Source organism: Chionomys nivalis, chromosome 1 (genome assembly GCF_950005125.1).
Source record: "Chionomys nivalis chromosome 1, mChiNiv1.1, whole genome shotgun sequence".
Taxonomy (NCBI): Eukaryota; Metazoa; Chordata; class Mammalia; order Rodentia; family Cricetidae; genus Chionomys; species Chionomys nivalis.
In genome coordinates, this window is record NC_080086.1 from 64,633,210 (window position 1) to 64,654,037 (window position 20,828).

Below are 20,828 nucleotides of genomic sequence, written 5' to 3' on the forward strand. Positions count from 1 at the left end.
TGTCTTAAAAATAAAAAAGGGACTAGAGAAACAGCTCAGTGGGTAAAGTGCCCAAGTTTGAGCTCTGGTACCCACACAAAAAGGTGTAGTGGTGAGGATTGTGTCGGGGCAGCGCTCTATGCCTCGTGGCAGAATGAACAAGGATGCTCATCAGACAGAAATATACAGACACATATGCAGGCTGGGCTCAACTTTCCCGCTTCCGTGTCCAGAGAGCTATTGAAGAAAACATAGTGAACAATGGCAGATAACCTCCTCAACAACGTCCCAGAGATTCCTGCGGAAGCGCCTGCCAGTGTCCCTCCCCGGGGCATCTCATGGAGTCCACACCATAAAGAAACTCCAGTAGCAGGCACAGTGAGGGTGGCTGACACCCACTCTCAGTCCTCAGAGCACAGGGTGAGAACAAGAAGCCCGCTGTAAGCAGAGTGTACCCTTCTGGTTCTTTGTGTTTTGAGCCTCGTGTAGCCCAGGCTGGCCTTGAACTCACTGTGTGAGCGGGCTGTCTTTGAACTCTTCCTGCCTCCACTTCCCAAGTGCTGGGATTATAGGAGTGTGACACCACACCTGGCTTATGTAATGCTGGGGACGAAACCAGGCCAGCACTCTACAGTTTGGCTTCATCACCAGCTCACTCTGGTCCTTCATACAGCTGCCTACCTGCCCTGCTGCTTAGAAAGCATGCGTCCTTTCTGATGCCCTCTGTCCTTTTCAGGGCAAAGGTCTCAGAAAGGATGAAGCCCATGTTACAACTAAACAGCAGTTTATTTAAAAAATGTTTTTGTCTTAATTACAGTGATACATTTACTCTTGAAACTTTACTAGAAACTTCACAAATTTCTGAATTATGAAAGTAGTCCACCGAAACCACTGATGTACAATAAAAGCCACCTCAGAGACAAATGCGCACGCATCCTTAATCCTCAACCCATCAGGAGTCATAAAAACACACACCACCCAGTGACTCGCTTGTGGGCTCACATTCCTGTTCTAAAGTCAAGTGTGAAGCCCATGGCAACCAGGAAACCGTCCTTGTCTGGGACTCGCAGAAGTGTTTGTGGCCACCAGGACACCTCAGCGTGCGCTCAGATTCACAGGCAAGCACATTCCTACTGATGTTCAAGGTGGGAAGGCTGGGGAGGGCTCGTTTGTGTCAAGGGCAAAGACCAAAGATGGGCTCGCCAGGGTACCATCTCTGCTTCCCATGGGGGGCATTGCCTCTAGTTTATCTGAGTAAGTTTATGAGGAGACCCCAAGTTCCCAATATCTTCCCCCAAGATTGGGTCTCTCAGCTTTTATTTTCTCCTTTTGTTCTTTTAAATGAAAAAGTATGTGTGTGTGTGTCTGTATGTGTGAGTGTGTGTGTGTGTCTGTGAGTGTGTGTGTGTGTGTAAGTGAATGCCAGTATTGGCAACTGAGCTTGAGTTCTCTAGAAGAGCATTATTGTGTGTGTGTGTGTCTGCTATGTGTGTGCATGTCTGTGTGTGTGAGTGTGTGCCTGTGTGTGTGTGTGTATGTGTGTAAGTGATTGCCAGTATTGGCAACTGAGCTTGAGTTCTCTAGAAGAGCATTACTATATCTTAACCACTGAGTCACATCTCCAGTTCTTTTGTTTCTTTATGGGGTTATGTAACCCAGGCTGGCCCCAAGTTTATATTAATCTTCCTACATTAGTTCAAGGCTAGGATTCTAGGTATGTACCATCACACCTGTCCCCTCCTCTCTCTTCTCTGTCTAAAAACTCAATACAACATCAAGAGATGAAGGAAAGCTTAAGAACACGCTCAGGTAGAAAAGGTGGGGTGACGGCTACTGGGCAGCATCCAAAGGAGGGCTGTCCTTCTAGTGCACACAACGGGCAGGGGGCGCTGGCCCAGCTCCTGCCCTGGGCCATCTCGGCCAGGCACCGAGTCTGATTAGCTCTGGGGCTGATAGCAAAAGCAAATGTTCTGGTTGGGGAGCAGCTCAGCACCTGCACTTGCTAGCAGCTGGAGTTTCAAGACTGCTCAGTTCCTGTTGTCGTGAAGTTGACGAGAGGCCCCTACATCCTGGAGACCCGACGCTCATCTTGCAGACATCACTGTCCTCTGGGGAAGCCGGGAAAGAGAGACCACAGACTCACTAATAGGGCCTAGAGCCCGGCCCAGCTCACAGAAAGAGTCTGGAATAGTCATCAGGGGTTGAGGAAATCCCTGCTTCAAACCACAGGGGGTTCAGAAGTCTGGGCAGACACCATCTGCAGTGTCTTTGGGAGCTGGAGTGGGGGCACGCCAGGGTTGCTGCAGCCACACCCCTGAGTGATCCCGAGGAGCAGCCCTAATTGGCCTGTGTGTCTAGCTAGCTGGGGGCCTGTGGGGCTGTGGTGCTCCACTTTCCCCAGATGTGGTGTTTGCCTGCTGTGAAGCTGACATCACTCAGAGCTCTTTCATCACTTCCTCCAGGAGGCCAAGTAACTTTCCGACAGTTTCGACGTGACATCTACAGGATCATCTGCCGAGGCTAGCAGTCAGAGGCAACAATAGCAGGGCTGACTACTGCTTCTTGGATGTCCGGGAGGAAAGCTAAATTAATGAATATGAGAGTCCCCAGCAACCCCCACATAGCCAGGGAAAAGTAGACGCCAGAAGGGTGCCCCCTGCAGGGCTAGACGAGTATTTCACCTTGTGGCCAGGCTGGAGGCCTCATGGCCAGGGAGGGTGGGTTCAGGGCAGCAGGCCTGGCTACAGGGCTAAGACTCCTTGCTGAGGACAGAAGTGCCACAAGTAAAGGAACAGGCCTTCCCCAGCGGGAAGAAATGCCACACTGGGGTTAGGGGTGAATGGCCCAGGTCACAGGCCCCAGCCTACGCGTCCCCATTGGTGAGTGGGGCACTTGGGGGTCGGAGAGAGCAAGCCGTTGTTTGTTTGAGGCAGGATCTTACTCTAGCCCAGGCAGACTTCAACCTCACGACAATCCTCTTGCCTCAGTCCTTTGAGTTCTGGGTTATAGGCCATGAGTCACCATGCCCAGTTCAGTGGAACTCTACAAATAATTCTGAAGAGAAGGATGCCATCCGCACTGTGTGGTCACCACTGACTGTCACCAGACAGAGGAGCACCCCTTCCAGGAAGACAGCCAGCGAGTGCCGCCCCTGCAAGATGGCAGGCAGGCCTCAAGGGAACTAAAGCTAAGAGTCATCCGAGGATGAAAAAACAATCATGTCTCTTCTGTTGCTGAAGTCAGTAATGTCTCATTCTCAGGCTCTGTCAGCTGATAAGGGGGAGTCCCGGGTTCTCAGAATGCTCGCTGACAGACTCCTTTACTTGAACGAGAAAATGGACCAGTGAGAGGGCTCAGCTGGTAAAGGGGCTTGTTGCCAAACCCAGGGAACTGAGTTGAATCCCCAGGACCCAGAATAGGGGAGGGGAGCCTCTGACCTCCACATGTGTGCTACGGTACATGCTCCCCCTACACACCCATGTAATAAATAAATACATGTAAAAGTAAACATACTTCCTATGACTGAGTCCCAGGACACAGTCGTTCTAGATCCTTCAGCAGTCTTTCTTGTACTGGCTGACTCCAACCCTGCTTGGCTCCATTAGTTCCCCGCCTGTAAACTGACTTTGGGACACATGAAGGGTGTCCTCCTAGACTCTCATTTAAGAGAAAGGGGCTCTTCATTATGTTGGCCAAACCTCACACCACTGTACAGCTAGAGGCTTTCAGACGCAGAAACCAGCATTCAGATAAGCTTCCAGACAGCTAGACGGTGCTAGAACTAGACACTCAGATTGTTTTTCTCTGACTTGGAGCAGATGAAAGGCTTAGGGAATCAGGATGCTGCCCAAGTCTGGGAAGGCAAGTGCCGAGAGGCGCATGATCAGAACCGACAAGCCCCCGTGAGCAGCAGGGAAGGGCAATACCAACAGACGCGGCTCTGAGCAGAAGAGACACTTTTAGGAAACAAGAGAAAATTCTGTCGTTCACAAGAGGAGGAAACTGAAGATGATGGTTTCTCATTCCCTCAAAGGAGCGGCAGCCAGAGCCACACACAGGTGCACAGAGATTTCTAGAGTCATGAGTGACCATTCACCGAGGAGTACCTGGGGTGTGCCGAGAGCCCCAGCCATGATCACTGAACCTCTGCAGCATGGCATTCATGCCCAAGAGACCAGGAGCTTCTGGTTCAGGGCAGGCATGGGTGAAGTCAGAATACTTTCTACAGCTTAAAGTAAGACCCTGAGGGACAGCGCAGGAACAGCTGGTCCAATTTGATTTCATTTGCTCATTTCTAGCTCCAGGCAAAACCAAGATATAAGAATAAACCAAGTTCAAAGATAAGTGCATCTTCTACCATCCTCAAAGATACTGGCTACTTTGGTCCATTGTCAGCTTTAGGGTGTCACTGGCGATACCACACCTGGGAGGGAGGGGCTCTCCTGCTGTCCTTACTTTAAGTCAGAGGCAGAGGTGGCATCACGTTGAAGTGTCTTTCCATCTTAAGAAGGAAGCTGGAGTACAGCCATGCCAGGACCCTGTTGTCGCTGAGGGACCCAAGTATACAGTTTTAGTCCAGTTGGGTTTTCTGAGGCTGAGCTATAATGGTGACAGCTAATGTCACTAACAGTAGCCGCTGGTGGATTGTCTATCTACAGGCACCACACTCAACATGATGAGAGTCCATTGCTATCCCTTCTGCAACATGAGGGAATTTAAACAGAGGGTGGTGACATTAGTTCAAGGCTGCTCACTCAGTAAGGGCAGAGCTGAGACCTGAATTTAGGGGTGGTCATTCTGGCTTCTTCCTCTGACACCTGACTGTTACTTCAGGGTGTGGATACATGTGAAGAGAGGCAAGAAGTCCTTAGTGGGCACCATCCCACACAGACGACTCGTTCAGAGAATAAATGAACCTGGGATTACCAAGACATTCCAGGAGGGTTTTAGGATAAAGGGGCTGAGATTCCCAAAGCAAATGGCTTTAATTAGCAAAGAAAATTTAGAAGTCTAAAATAAAATGCCAGTGAGCTAACATGAAGTGTAAGATGGTACCTGCCTCCGTGTGTCCCACCAAAGTCACAATACGCAGATTTCAGCTGACCGCCTAACTGTACACCCGGTGTTTCTGGGGACAGTACCTCCCTTGGAGAAGGGGAGCCAGTCCTATTCTAACCTGCATTCTAGATCACGGACTAAGGACGACAGAGGACAGATGGCTCCCTTCCCACAGCTGTTACAGTTCCCTGAGACCCTGGGCTGAGCCTACAGGTCTTTCTTTTTGTCTATACCAAAGCCTTGGTAATTTTAAAGGAAAAAAAAAAATCAGGTCATGGTTTTGCTTTGAAGACAGGTGCCAAATGCCCTCCACCTCAGCATTTTAAACATTTGATTTCAAACAGAAGGACCGCTTCTTTCACATCTTTAAAGCAGAAAGCCCCTTATTCTAATTTCATGTTCTTGGGTGTCAGTCAGCGTTCTGAAAACACTTCACCTCTGATTTCCATTCATGCAGCCAACAAGGGTATGCCTGTACTGAGCTCTCCGAATCAGGATAGGAGGGGCTCCTGGGGACAGGTGAGCCCTGCCAGCCGGGGAATTCTGACCCAGCTTTGTGGAAGGAAGAGTCCCGTTAGAGCCCAGGGCTACCTGCCTTTGCCAGCTCTGTGAGTCTCTATTCTCTTTATAAATACCAAAATTGTTAGGTAGAGTGGCTGGCAGGAAACCCTCACTCAGCCCCGGGGGGAAAAATGCTCCCTCCTGCTAAGTCTTTGAACCCTAATCCCTTCAAACCCTCTGCATGTAGGGTGATAAACACTGTGAAGATGGCGGTTTTTCTACAACATTTTGTGTCCTCAGAACTTTTGGGGATGGTACCCAAGGCCTTGCACATCTGAGACTTACGTTCTACTGCCAAGCCACACCTCCTATCCTCGAACCCTCCCACAGGTGTCTTACTTATGCAATCTGAACACAAAGTTTCCGTGGGCAGATGATGCGCCAAAGTTTGAGTGAGGGGACTAGGGTACTAAGAGGTGGGCTGGAGACCAAGTTCGGAAGCCTTTAAAATCCCCGGAGTGGAGCTGCGGAGATGCTTGGTGAGGAAAGGAACTTGTTACCAAGACTGATGGCCTGAGTTCAATCCACGGATCCACACAGTGGGAGGAGACGAGATGGCCTCTGACCTTCCCCAATGTCCCACAGCACGTGTATACGTGTACCCAGACGTGGGCATAATATAAATAAAATGTAATCATAATAATGATAATAAAAACTATAAAAGTAAGATCAGTCATGGTGATGCGAGCGTATAATAACCCCAGCAGCATGCAGGAGGCTGAGGCGGGGTGGGCCGTGAGTTTGAGGCTAACCTGGGATACACAGTAAGTCCCTTTCGAGTGTGCCACTGGCGTCAAGGAGCTGCCTGAGATGAAAGACCTTCTGTCAAGATGACGTTCCAAGGGGAAGGATCGAGATGTTGCGAGGGGATTATGGGTAATTTTCTTCTTTTGTAGTTTTTTTTATATTTCACAAAATGGTCACTTTAAGAGTCTGAAACAACACCAAAGCTTCAAACTTCATGGGACTGGGGCACAAAGCCTAGCTTTATTTTTACTGTCTTAACCACAGGCTGTATGTAGGGCTAGAGAAACTGGGCTGTAGGAATCTGGATTTGAATTTGAACAACAGCAACAACAAAAACAAAACCGTGGAACTCCCTCAGGCTCTATCACTGACCACAAAAGTTGGAGAATGGTGCTGTCCCCTCCTTCAGTTTCAGGAGCCTTAGAATTGGTAAGACCCATGAGTGTGATGCTCAAGTCCCTTGTGAGTTCTGCGGCATTGACTATAACCCTCAAACGTCCTCTTGTATGCTTGGATTGCTCCCAGACCATGCACAGTGCCCAGTGCGGTGGAAATGAGGCATGATTGCGTTGCTGTTGTACCACATCCGATAGGGAGTAGTGACAGGAAGTCTTATGAGTGTAGCACACATACAATTTTCTTTCAAGTGTCTTTAAGTGGAGGTTGGCTGAATCTGTGGTACACAATCCATGGATGTAGAGTGTCTATAATTGCTTAGTGAAGACAGAACATGTTCAGATGAGAGACGTTTGGCAATGGGACTAGACACATGGCTCCGTCGTTAAGAGAACTTAGTGTTCTTGCAGCAGCCATAATCAACAGCTCACACATGTAATTCCAGCTCCAGGGAGTCTGATGCCCTCTTCTGGCACTTGCACTCATGTGGCACACTCATGCACACGCACACACGTGCACACATACACAAAATCTTAAAAAAAAGTACAAGCTCTGAAGGACATGGCATCTATGTGATTCCATCTCTAACCACACTTGTGTCTTGTGTGTGAGTGTGCATGTGTGGGTTGTGTGTGGGTTCATGTACACACATGTCCATTTGTGTGTGAAGGCCAGAGGACAACCTTGAGTGTTGTTCCTCAGGAGCTCACCGTTTCAGATGGACTACTGGTCAGTCAGTCTCAGTACCCTCCCATGGCCATCCTTCACGCAGCCCTAGTTACTGTCCTGCGTCACTAAGCCTGGCTTTGACATGGCTGCAATGGCTTTGAACTCAGGTCCTCATGTTTGTACACTGAGCACTTTACTTACCGAGCCATCTCTCTAACTCCAGAACTTTGCTCTTAAGGAATAAAATGTTGGGAGGTCCCAGCCACAGCAGGGACTTGTAACTTCTTAATTGTTTCCCAGCCATGCTGGGTCTCAGACAAAGGCTGCATATTTCAGTGAAGAAATTTTCCACCCAAAGTCAAGGAACCAAAGCCAGGACAAGTCTTGGATTCTCTTGGGAATATCAAGTTTTCTTATCTATACGTTAAAGAATCTTGGGGCATTTTTATGGATTTAAACTCAGAAACAGATTTATCTTTCCCAACTCGCTGAGCAATCATTTCTACTGGCTACTTCTTAAAGATCACCAGCAAAGATGGAAAGTTCTTGGAAGTTCCCCTAGGACACCGTGGCGAAGCTCATCTGGGCTCCTGATGAGCAAATTCTCTTCTGACTTTGGGTGGTTTCTCACCGTAACCTGTGCACAGACTTCTATGTCTCTCCCCTTTGTCTCGACAGAACATACGAAAGCAAAAGAACACGCAGAGGCGGCAGCCTTTTCCCAGCCTTGCACTGACTTTATCTCATGTGCTCCAAAAAATGGATTTACTCTCCTCCCGTGTGTGTGTGTGTGCACATGTGCATGTGTGCGTGCGTGTGTGTGTACATGTGCACGTGTGCGTGTGTGCACGTGTGCGTGTGTGCATATGTGTGCATGCACCGACTGATGTTGCTGTCTTTCTCTAGCGCAATTCACCTTATGTTTTGAGACAACGTCTCTCACTGAAGCACCGATCCAGCTTGGCTGGCTGGACAATGAATACCAGCGATCTTCCTGTCTTTCCTCCCTACTCCCCAAACACTGGGATTAAAGACCTTGACTCCTATACACTGCTATTTTTTTTAAAAATTATTATTATTATTTTTAGTGTGGGTGCTGGGAATCTCAGGTGTGCACAGCAAGCCCTTTATCCACAGAGCCATCTCTTCAGCCCTTGATTTTTAAACTCATAGATCAGATATCCATGCCTCTGTCATAGATCAGACATCCATGCCTCCGTCATAGATCAGACATCTATGCCTCCATCATAGATCAGACATTCATCTCTCCATTATAGATCCGACACCCATGTCTTCGTCATAGATCAGAAATCCATGCCTCCATCACGGATCAGACATCCATGTCTCTGCCACATATCCGACATCCATGCCTCCATCACAGATCAGACATCCATGCCTCTGTCACAGATCAGACATCCATGCCTCTGCCACATATCCGACATCCATGCCTCTGTCATAGATCTGACACCCATCTCTCCATCATAGATCCGACACCCATGCCTCCGTCATAGATCAGACATCCATGTCTCTGTCCATCAACATTTGTCTATTTGGGGCTTCCCAGCAGAACCCCCCCCCATTTCCTAACAGCACCAATTTCCCTTTTGTGAATAGCTTCTGCTCTACAGGTTTACATTGGTTACATGTAGCCACATGCCCTCTCTCCTGTACCGCAGATCTCGAGAAGAAAGACATGCAGCAGATGACGCTGTGCCTGGCAGGCTAGCATGTTGAGCACAGTGTTCTAGAATGGAATCTGTAATCCCTGATCTTGGCTCCAGGAACCTCCTGGATTATCACTCATTTCCAAGCACAGCTCCTCAGCTTTTTGACTATGTGGCTCCCCACAGCCTTGCAATGAGCCTCTGTTGGTTCAAGGTGGCAGACTGTGATTGCTGTAACCAAAAGAACCTCACAAGAAGATATGGCTTTCGAATTCTTCTCACCAAATCTCCACAGCCATAAGGCTAGGACATGACCCGTTCAATTCACTGGAATGATTTATTTCAAATTTTCAAAGACATCCCCATACCATGTCCATAGTGCAGAAGCCGGGCTAAAATTTCAAGTTGAATCTTTGTTCCTCACCAGCTCCTTTCTGGTGGCTTTGCATGGTCACATTTCAGATGGACTGTTGAGAGCGACTAGATAATCATGCACTATCGGCAGCACCATCTTCTCCGACAGGAGGTCACGTGCTACAACCATACTGTCAGCTTTTGACCTTGAAGCCAGGATCACCTATGCTCTCAGGTGTCAAGGTGGCAGTATTTGAGAACTCTCACAAAGAAAACCTGAACGTGTCCTAAAGTTCTTTCCCCCAGACTTCTGAGTAAGGAAGTTCTTGTTTTCATTTGCCTGTGGAGTGGATCAGTCCTTCATGGTTCTATTTGTGAGACACTTCCTGCCTGAGGAGAAGGGCTAGAGCCTGTGCCCAGGCAATCCTGCCTGTGCACCCTCTGTGCTCAGGTAATCCTGCCTGTGTACCCTCCCTCTGTGCCCAGCCAATCCTGCCTGTGTACCCTCTGTCTGTGCCCAGCCAATCCTGCCTGTGTACCCTCCGTCTGTGCCCAGCCAATCCTGCCTGTGTACCCTCCGTCTGTGCCCAGCCAATCCTGTGTACCCTCTGTGCCCAGCCAATCCTGCCTGTGTACCCTCCGTCTGTGCCGAGCCAATCCTGTGTACCCTCTGTGCCCAGCCAATCCTGCCTGTGTACCCTCCGTCTGTGCCCAGCCAATCCTGTGTACCCTCTGTGCCCAGCCAATCCTGCCTATGTACCCTTTGTAGCCTGGCTGGTGACACAGTGAATGCGCTGGCTTGTTCTGTGGTGGCCTTCAGGGAAGGGAGGTGCAGGGACAGAGGACAGAGTGGCCTGCTTCCTTTGATCCTTGTCTACATGCCGCTCAGCGGCATCAGACCCTGACCGCGGCCACCCAGCTCTTCTGAGAGCATCCGAGAAAGTCTCCCTTGTGCTCTTATCACTGCGGCTCCCACCCTTGTTTTTCACTTTAAGCAATTCGAAAGTTCCAAGGCAGCATTCAGTTCAACGCAGCACACTCAAGAGAGAAAGCACAGAGAAGAAAGAGCCATGGTCACCCAAAAGCCCCTGGTTCACAGAGAGCCACAGGGAACACCGAGGAGGCTAACCATCCACTTTACTCTGTGCGTACTGAGCCGCTGGCAGGAAGCTGGCAGAAATGACCAGCCTTGCCAACTCACACTCCCTGTCACTGTGCTAAGACGCCTGCCTGAAGCAACTGTAAAGGAGGAAAGCCTACTGGGGCTCACGGTTTTGGTCATCATGGTGGTGCTGGGAGCATGTGTACAGTCAGCTCACATCATGGCGGATCAGGAAGCAGCCGGTTGCTCCAGAACCAGGTAGGTCTGTTCCAAAATCTTCCAAGGCTCACTCTTAGTGACCTACTTCCTCCAGTAGGCAACTCCCAAAGATTCTACAGCTTCCTAAATTACTGCCACCACCTGGGGAACAGGCACTCAGAGTACGAGCTTGTGAGGGGTGTCTTAGATCCAAACCCTAGTAAGCTCCATTCAACTCAAATGTTAGAAGGAAACTTGGTCGGTGACTGATGTCTCCTTTGGCATACCTGCTTCTTTGGGTCCCATGGACCCTCCACAGTGCACACACACACACACACACACACACACATTTTAGAGAGGGTCTTACTGAGTAGTTCTAGCTGGCATGGAACACCCTGTGTAGATCAAGCAGCCTGGAACTCACAATGACCTGCCTGCCTTTGCCTCCCAGTGCTGGGATTAAAGCAAACACCCAGCTTTTGCTATACATCTTTGTTTGTGTGCACTAATGGTTATCTTCCTGCGAGAAGAACCAGTGTGACAAGGGCTCCTCCCTTCTAAGACTTCCGAGGTCTTTGGTCAAGCTGCAGCCACTCAAAGGATGGGGTTGTTTCCTTACTCTCCCGTCAACGTTGCTGTCACCTTTCAGAACCCTTCTGGCCAAGGTCTTTTTAAAAAATAAATAAATCAAATGTGTGTATACATACGAATCTGTGTGTGGGTCATTGCACATGTATGTGGGTGCCCTTGGAAACCAGAAGGAGATGTCAGATCCCTGGAGTTACAGGAAGCTGTGAAATTCATGACATACGTGCTGGGAACTGAACTCAGTTCCTCAGGAAGTATGGTCTTAACCAGAGAGCCATCTCTCCAGCCCCTCGACTGAGCCATCTCTCCAGCCCCTCGACTGAGCCATCTCTCCGGCCCCTCGACTGAGCCATCTCTCCAGCCCCTCGACTGAGCCATCTCTCCAGCCCCTTGACTGAGCCATCTCTCCAGCCCCTTGACTGAGCCATCTCTCCAGCCCCTCGACTGAGCCATCTCTCCAGCCCCTCGACTGAGCCATCTCTCTGGTCCCTCGACTGAGCAATCCCTCAGACCTCTCGACTGAGCCTGTTTGGGAATCTTTACAACACCATCTCTGTAACTTCGGATGCAGATTTTTTTCTCAAGATTTTCAGCTTCTCCATTTTTGACTTTAATTAGCCAGCTCTATCTGTTGCCTGTTTTTCTATGGACACACCCGTTCTTGTTTATTGAATAAGCTCTCTTTAAGCTACTAAGAATAACAATTCTGCATCCTGTTATGTATACTACAAATAATTTGTGGTTTGAGTCTTCATTTTGTTGATGCAGAAGACACCTTGACCTTGTAATTAGAGACCTTCCCTTCCCTGAAATTATATAAATATTTACCTGCGTTTCTACCACTGGGTTGTTTATACAAATGCAGGCCATCTGTAATTTATTTCAGTGTTCAAAGTGTGCTTTATTATTTTCTAAGTGGCCCACCAATCACTCCCAACCATTTATTGAATAGCTCCTCGTTTCCTTGCTGATTTAGACTGCTATCTTTGTCTCGGATCCGGACTCACTTTCCGGTTCTGTCCAGTTCCACTGAGATTCTGGTTCTAGCCTGGTAATATGATCTGTCCTTGTCCCCTGACCTCACTTCTTACGGTTTTGGAAAAGAGTTACATATTTTATGTATTTTAATGTGTGTGGCTGTTTTCCTGGCATGTATGTCTGTGCACCATGTGCATGCAATGCTCACAGAGTCAGCAGAGGACCTCAGATCCCCTGGAGCTGGAGTTACAGAAGACCTGTGAGTCGCCACGTGGATGCTGGGAACCAAACCCGGGTCCTCAGAAAGAGCAGCCAGTGCTGCTGACTCCTGAGTCGTCTCTTAGCCGCTGTCTCCTCGCTTTTTTTTTCCTTTTAAACAGTTTGAATATTTTCACCTATTTATTTTTTTCTACATCAACTTTAGGATTCTCCTGATTTTCCAAATCTTTTTAGGGAACTGAGACCACACATTAGGGACAACTGGCCCAGTTAGAACTTTGACTTTTCTACCTAGAGACACAAGGGGTTTTTCCCTTTGGCCATGGTTCAGCTGTGATCTACAATGAAGATCCACCACATGGAGTTATTACTTCTAGGTCATGGCCTTGGAGTCCTTGTTAACCATTTGGACAGACTCTGCAGAGTCCTCCGGGCATCATGGCCACTGCAGAGCTGAGAACCAGGGACTAGCGGGGTGAACCAGGGCTGCAGGAACAACAACCAAAGGCCTGACTTGGTGACTGCTTTGCCAAGCTCATCCTGAGGATGTTGGTCAAGTCACTGGTTTCCCTGGCTCTGTTTCTTTGTAACAATAAAGTATTAGGTCTACACAGAGGAGGTTCTTTACAGATGGGAAGGCCGTGGAAAGAGAGACAGGCTGTTGGTGGGGCTCAGTTGGTAGAGGTCTCACCCTGCACAAAGATCTGGGTTTCCTTACCAGCACTGCATGGTATAAACCTAGTGGGGTGTGGTGATACACGCTCGTAATCCCGGCACTTGGGAGGTTGAGGCAAGGGGATCAGAAGCTCAAAGTCAGCCTTAGCGACATAGTGAGTTTGAGGCCAGCTTGGGCTATGGCTACATGGCACCATGTTCAAACTTACTACAGTCAAACGTAACTTGGGAAAGAAAGGGCTTATTTGGTGTATATATCCCATGTCTCAGTTCACTGGGGGAGCCAAGGCAAGCACTCCAGATAGGAACTGAAGCAGAGACCACGAAGGAAAGCTACTTACTGATCTGTTCACCATGGCTGGTTCAGCCTGATTCCCTATACAATCCAGGAGTGCCGTCACTAGAGTGGGTGGGGCCTTCCCAGATCAATCACTAATCAAACAGATGCCCCCACAGACTTGCCCACAGGCCATCTGATGGAGGCAACTCCTTAACTGGGGTTCCCCTTTCCCAGAAGACTCTAGTTTGTATCAAGCTGACAAGGGCAGCTAACCAGTGTAGACCCTATCTCAAAACCAACAGAAACAAAGATGGTGGGAGGGTCAACCCTCTGAGGGAAGGCAAAGCCCCACAGGCACGTATGTCTTAGTGAATTCTAGGTGGTTTTTACAATGGTGGGCACTTTAGAGACAGGTGGGAGTGTGAATGTGGCTCTTGAGGCACAGAAAATGTGGCCTCTCTCTCTTTCCTTTCTCCCTTTCTCTATAGGAAGAGTGTAGGGCTGAGAAGTAAGACGAGGAGGAAAATGAGAGCCCTTGAGACTGAACAACACAAACTCCAGATGACTTTTTACTAGAGAGTCAGTGTGGGAAGGCCAAGTTGGAATAAGTCTTCACAGCCAGTTTCTTCCTTCCTTCCTTCCTCCCTCCTTCTTCCTTCCTTCCTCCCGACTTTCTTCCTCCCTCCCTCCCTCCCTCCCTCCCTCCCTCCCTCCCTCCCTCCCTCCATTCCTTCTTCCTTTCCTTCTTTTGCTGAGTCAGTGTCTCCTTCTGTATTGCAGGCTGGCCTTGAACTCACTCTGTAGCCCCAGTTTGGCCCTGACTTCGTTTTGTAACCCCAGGGTGGCCTCAAGCTTGTGCAATGCTTTCTGCCTCCACCCCACGGAGTGCAGGGTTACAGGTGTGCTCCCCTACACCGGTTCCTAGTCTGTTCCTTTTAGCAACTTCTTTGGCTGCGCATCAACAGTTTCCGCCCCCTCAGAGTGGTTGAGGGCCTAAAGCAGACAGCTCTGGCCGGTCCTCAGGTTTCCTGGGCTCATTAACGCAGGGACTTTGGTCTCGATTTCTGTCTAGGAGATGAGAGGGCCAGAGAAACACAGAGGAGATGAACTTCCCCATTCCAGGAGACAGACCAGGGCACGAACCCTCTGTAAAGAGGCAAGTGTGAGGGATATAGGTGGCAGCTGCCCCGCCCTTCTAGACGCAGAGGGAAGCCTGGATGGGCCGTGAACAGAGCTGTGCCAGGAGGCAGGTAGACTTCAGGGCCCAGTACTGCCTGCCTGACCTCGGGAGATGGGACCTGGCTTCCCAGACTCGGGCAGAGCTGCCCCGGCAGGTGAGTGTCTACTCCCACCAGCTGCTGGAGAGAGGTGGGTGTTGGAACGCCGCTCCGAGCCACCCTGGCCTCACTCAGCCTGGCATTTCACACACCCATTCCTTAACCTCATTCTCTGTCTATTTCATTCCTCTTCCCACGCAGTGTTTACTAAAATCCCTCCTCCACCACGAGAAGCATGGGACTTCGGTTCCCTGGGCCTCCTGGGAAAGTTCCCACAACCTGGCAGTCACCAAGCACAGAAACACTGTGTGGCCAGCCCATACCACCCACTGCAGGCCAGAAAGCCCCAGCTTCCACCTTGGAGGACACAGACTTGTCAGGGACAGGAAAACCACCAGGTAATGTCAGAGGAAAACCGACCTTCTTTCTGAGTCTTCCAAACACCTCATAGTAAAAGAAAGGGAAGACGCAGGTCCTGGTGGCTTTGCTATTTATCAGAACTGGAGAAAGCAGTCAAAGGACCAAGGAGAGGCTGCGAGGCATCTGCTTATGGCTGTCTAAGGCCTCTTCTCTGGCTGTGTACTCTCATGTACAGTGTGGGATCTTGCAGCTTAGAGACTTGCCAGAAAGTGTCAGGCTTTCCCCTCAGCCCAGAGCTGTTTCCTCACCACCCCAGAAACAGCGCCATGCATGCGGCAAGCAGGGATGAGATGCCCAGGCACACTCAGCCTCAGCTATGTGCAGGTTGGAGTCTGGGTCCACCCCCGTACCCAGAATAATGACCTAATTGTTCTGAGGTACAGCCAGGAGAATAGCTGGTTTCTTGGGGTGCCTACTATGTAGAAAAGTTCGAGAGGCAATGGTTTAGGGTGCATATAAATAGATTAAAACAAACAAACAAACAAACAAACAAGCAAACAACAAGAAGAAAAACTAAAAGGAGACCTTCCTTTCCAGGCTCTAAGTGGAATCACAGAAAGATGTGTAAATCATCACAACCGACCTCACTGAGAACCAGCCGTATAAGAACAGCTCATCGGATGCGACTTTACCATATGGTGTCAGTAAACTTACGAAGAGGAAAATAAAATCACTGAAACCTGCTCTTCAGCACAGCTCAGAGACATCGCCTCCCACCCGCCCGCATCCTTTCCTTGTGAATTCTTTTTGAAAAACGGCTTTTCCACACAGCGATTTTCAGACTCGGTGAACCGGACCGTTTTGGTGTCCTTAGCTCGGTTTTCTTTTCACACGGTGGATTTTAGTCTGATAACGTGCAGTGCACTAGAGTTCCATGGGCAAGGTGGAAGGCCTAGTGTTCACTCACACTACACAGACTTTCCTTTGACGCACAACCTCCTCTGCTGTAGCTGGGCATCAATCTTTCAGGCTTAGAAAGGAGGTTTTATTTCTGTGCCAATGGGCAGAACTTCCAAAAAACACAAATGCCTTTCAGCATCGTGTAGAGTAAATAATCAAGGGTCTGTGAATCAATCGCCCTCTCTACCTTCAGCTCATCAGCAAGCTGTGGAAGGACACCCAGGCAGGCTGTCAGCCCCCACCCCCCAGCTGTGACTCCTCCTGGGCTTCCCAAGCCTCAGCTTTATCTGCTTCTGGGTACAACAAAGGGTACATATATGCAGATGAGTTAGCACTTTGCCTCTGAATCCAAGCCATTCAGAAAGCCCGGGGGAAGCACAAGGGCATCCAGTGGTATTGAGTTTTATGTAATTGTTAGAATCCCATTGGTCAAGCATCTGCAGGCTGCAGGAGGTCATACCCTACCGGACCTCTTACCCCCAAAGGAAGCCCTTGGAGCTCCCAGGGCCCCACCAGAACTCAGCAAGTTGGTGGGGAATGGGACAAGGAAAGTAATGAAAGCCTGGATAGCAAGCGCAGGGCTCCAACAACCCAACACACTTCCCGGAATGACACAACCCGGAAGTAACTCCAAATGTACATATACAAAAGCAGCCACTCTGTCCAAGATGGCACGGCCAGTGCCCCACCAGGTCCCTTTGGGTTGCTTGTAGGAAACTCTTTCTCGTGTGTGTGTGTGTGTGTGTGTGTGTGTAGGCCAAAAAAACAACCCCAGTGTGGTTCCTCATGTGCCACTCTCTTTCCTGGGGCTGAAGAAAGGAACTGCCAGTGGCCTGGTACTAAGTAGGTCAGGCTGGTTGGACTGTGAGCCCCAGGGACCCACCTGACTTTGCCTCCTCAGCATTTGGATGACAAGTGTGGGCCACCATGTCTGAGTTTGGAAAATTGAGTTTAAAAACGTGTTCATAGCAGAAGAGAGGGGAGAAAGATTACAGAGCCTGAAGAACAGGAAGTTTGCTGCGAGATTTTTGTCTCCTAGAAATGTCAGAGAAGCTACACTCATGAAGTCTCATCCATGTGACGTTGTAAACATGACCTGTAAAGGACACCGCCAGCAGACATGCTAACACTGAAGGGGAATCTCACGGGACCCTAACCCTAGATAAAAAACTACAGGCAACTAAAGAATGCGGAGAGAGGGAGAAATAGTCTTCCCTGGGGAAGGGCCCCCAAACCAGCTACCTAAGATTAAGTGGCCAGTTCTGAAATCAATCATATACATACAAGTAACAGTGTATGTACTGAGCAGGTTGTACTTGTATGTTTAGGAATAACTATATCAATAATTGAAGAAATAAAGACCATGAGTTTGAGAAAGAATAAAGGATGTTCATGGGGAGAGTTGGAGGGACAAAAGAAGTGGGAAATTGATGCAATTATACTTTAATTTCAAAAATTAAAAAAATGTTCATTTCCTTTATTATATTAAAAATTCAAAAGACACAAGTATAAGTTGAGACAAGATCGTCTCACCCTGTCCACTGGCCAGGTCCCCTCCCTGTTGGCTCTGCCTTCATTTTGGAAGGGCTCATTTTGCTGGGTGAAGGGCCTTCTCCACATGCAGAGACTTTCAAGACTATACCCACCCCCAAGTCTGGCTCAATGCTGTAGAAAAGAAATGTGTAGAAGCAAGTTTTAGCCTGGGGACGTGGGTACCTGTTCTCCTGCTGATGCCTGGGGACCTGGGTACCTGCACTCCTGCTGATGCCTGGGGACCTGGGTACCTGCACTCCTGCTGATGCCTGGGGACCTGGGTACCTGCACTCCTGCTGATGCCTGGGGACCTGAGTACCTGAACTCCTGCTGATGCCCAGGGGATGTGGGTGCCTGCACTCCTGCTGATGCTCAGGGGACGTGGGTGCCTGAACTCCTGCTGATGCCCGGGGACCTGGGGACCTGCACTCCTGCTGATACCTGCGGACATGGGTGCCTGCACTCTTGCTGATGGATGGAGAGTTGAGGGAGAGGAAAACGAAGGGATCGAGAGTGGGGGGGAGCGACACAAGACTAGAGACCCAACATGAGGACCTAACACAGGATTTGGGAGATAGGAACAGAGGGTGAGCTGGTGTTACATTGATCCTAGGTGCCCCACGATCCTATGGGGCACGTGAACATGACACTTCCTTCTGCACACCTGGCCCAGGTGGGGCCAAGGGGAAAGGATGGATGGGATGAATGGGCTCTGTGTCGGAGCATGGTCAGTTAAGGATGGCCCTGGCATCTCTGCAGCTGGACGGCATGTCCTCTGAGGTCAGGCGAGGATGAGATGAGGTGGCTGCCTGCGTCAGTCTCAGCCCTACTTCTTACCATCACTAGACAAGCAGGTATTATCTTCCCATCTCACAGTCAAGGAAACGGCGAGGTCGGGCGACTTGTCTAAGGTCGTTCTGCTAGTTGGCACGGGAGCTGGTCAGAGCCCAGGGCCCTATGTACGCAAGCCCTTGCTGTCCCTGTTTCTTTGTGTGGCTGCTGCAGGCTTCATTTATCTTGCTGTTCTTTAGCTTAGGAACCACACTCATAGAGAGTGGGGGGTTTTCACATCCCTGATTTCACACCCTTTCCACACGCTGGGCTAACAAGCTATCTCGGCATCCCCTCACACGCTTCTCAATCACCGTTTGTGCTACAAATATCCTCAGAAGACAAAGGTGCCTTTCACGTCATCCCCTCATTAAAACACTCAGCTTCTGTGTGAAGCCTTCAGCCGTTTGTTCGCAGTGGGTCTCAGGCTGATTCAGTCTGCTGTTAAGGACAGTCCTGGCTCCTTGCAGACACAAAGTTAAGAACAGTGTGTGTATATTTATGTTGAACAGATTCAAGCTCCAATTGTAATGAATACTGATTATTATGGTGGCTGTGCTTATGTATCCAGGAAAGATGTAAATAGACAAATATTTTTTTAATTTTCTGAAATTCAAATATTATTGTAGAAACCAACCCCCAACAGCTCCATACTGTTACCTAGCACTGAATGGGAACTCTCCTTCCCTGCAATGTTTCCTGTGGACCAGGGAGGACACAGAGCAGGGAGGACACAGAGCAGGGAGGACACAGAGCAGGGAGGACACAGAGCAGGGAGGACACAGAGCAGTGCCCACCCTCTCTTCTGGGCAAGCGGCTTTTACAAACCTGGAATGTCTGCCCTATGGTGATGCTAGAGTTTCAAACTTCTTTTTAAAAATTTTTATTATTATTCTCTCTCTCTCTCTCTCTCTCTCTCTCTCTCTCTCTCTCTCTCTCTCTCTGTGTGTGTGTGTGTGTGTAAGTGCTGGTGTGAGAGGAGACAGAGACATCAGACCTCCCAGAGCTGGAGCTTCAGCAGGGGTGCGCCACCCCATATGGGTACTGGGAATGGAGCTCTGGTCCTTTGTAAGGGCAACAGTCGTCTCTCCAGTCCCGAATCTCAAATGGCTTCTCTTATATGAACTGTAGTGATCTGGGGTATGAATTTGAGCAGGAAAGCTCTTCTAGGAAACAGTTCTAGAAAGATCTAGGACCACTATGCGTAACCTGAAGAATACACGCCCAGAATCAGATGTACCATGGTCTCCGTCTGTCATGGTTCTGATGGCTTTTAACCCTTTTTGTCTGCACAGCATTCACTGAAGAGGAGTTCCAGGATCCTCCACGGAGAAATATGCCACTCATCTGAGCACACACCCCAAAAAGGAAAATGCCTCCCAGATAAATCAGCTAAATTTCCTCCACAGCCTCACCCACATTTGTCAGTGTCACAACAGCCAGGCACCCAATGGGGTAAACAGAGCTCTAGGCAAGGAGGGAGCCCGAGAGATGAAGACAGAGAGGGCACCCTGTGCATTTGGGAGGGCTTTAAATCCTTGAGCCTCTTACCAGGACACCTAAAATGCATGGAAGAATCGAGTTCAAATTCAGTCTGTGCTCTCTCTTTCCAATTGCCTTGTTTATTATTGCCACTAGGACAAAATTTACAAAGTAAGTGACTTAGAAACCACACACATGGAAAAAAAGAAAAACAGCTGGGCGGTTGTGGCGCACGCCTTTAATCCCAGCACTCGGGAGGCAGAGGCAGGTGGATCTCTGTGAGTTCGAGACCAGCCTGGTCTACAAGAGCTAGTTCCAGGACAGGCTCCAAAGCCACAGAGAAACCCTGTCTTGAAAAAACAAAATAAATAAATAAATACAAAAAAGAAAGAAAGAAAAAAGAAAGAAAGAAAGAAAGCACACATATGTACTGTTTTACAGTCCTGAAAGCCACAGGTTGACAAGAATGTCAAGAGGCTGGGACCAGGCAGGCGTGACCAGCCGCTTCAGCTAGCTCTCTGAGTTCTTCAGCTTGAGAAGCAATTCTGCTCCTGTCGCCTCATCTTCCACTGAGCTTCTGCCCTCATTTTCCCATTTTAAGGGTCCTCGAGACTAGAATCAGTTTATCTAATGGGGATAATCCCTCTTCCAAGATCTCGCAGACTATCTGCAAAGTCCCTTTGGCTACAGAGGTAGCATAGTCACAGCTTCTGGGGACCAGGGGTAGACATCATTGGATGTCTGTCACATCATATAAAAAGTGTTCTGCTCTGCTGTCTGTACCAAGACTTACTCTACTGTGATGACCCTTCTTTAAAAATATACCTATTTATTTTTATTTTATGTGTATGAGTGTTTTGCCTGCTTGTATTTTTGGGCATCACGTATGGGCTTGGTGCCTGTGGAGATCTGAAGAG

The 20,828-nt window shown here is 49.1% G+C and overlaps 1 protein-coding gene across 1 annotated transcript in view; it reads right to left on the reverse strand.

The window, feature by feature from the left end:
* Positions 1-20,828, reverse strand: part of Tgfa (transforming growth factor alpha) — a 90,645-nt gene that overhangs the window by 16,374 nt on the left and 53,443 nt on the right. The gene's annotated exons all lie outside the window — the stretch shown is intronic.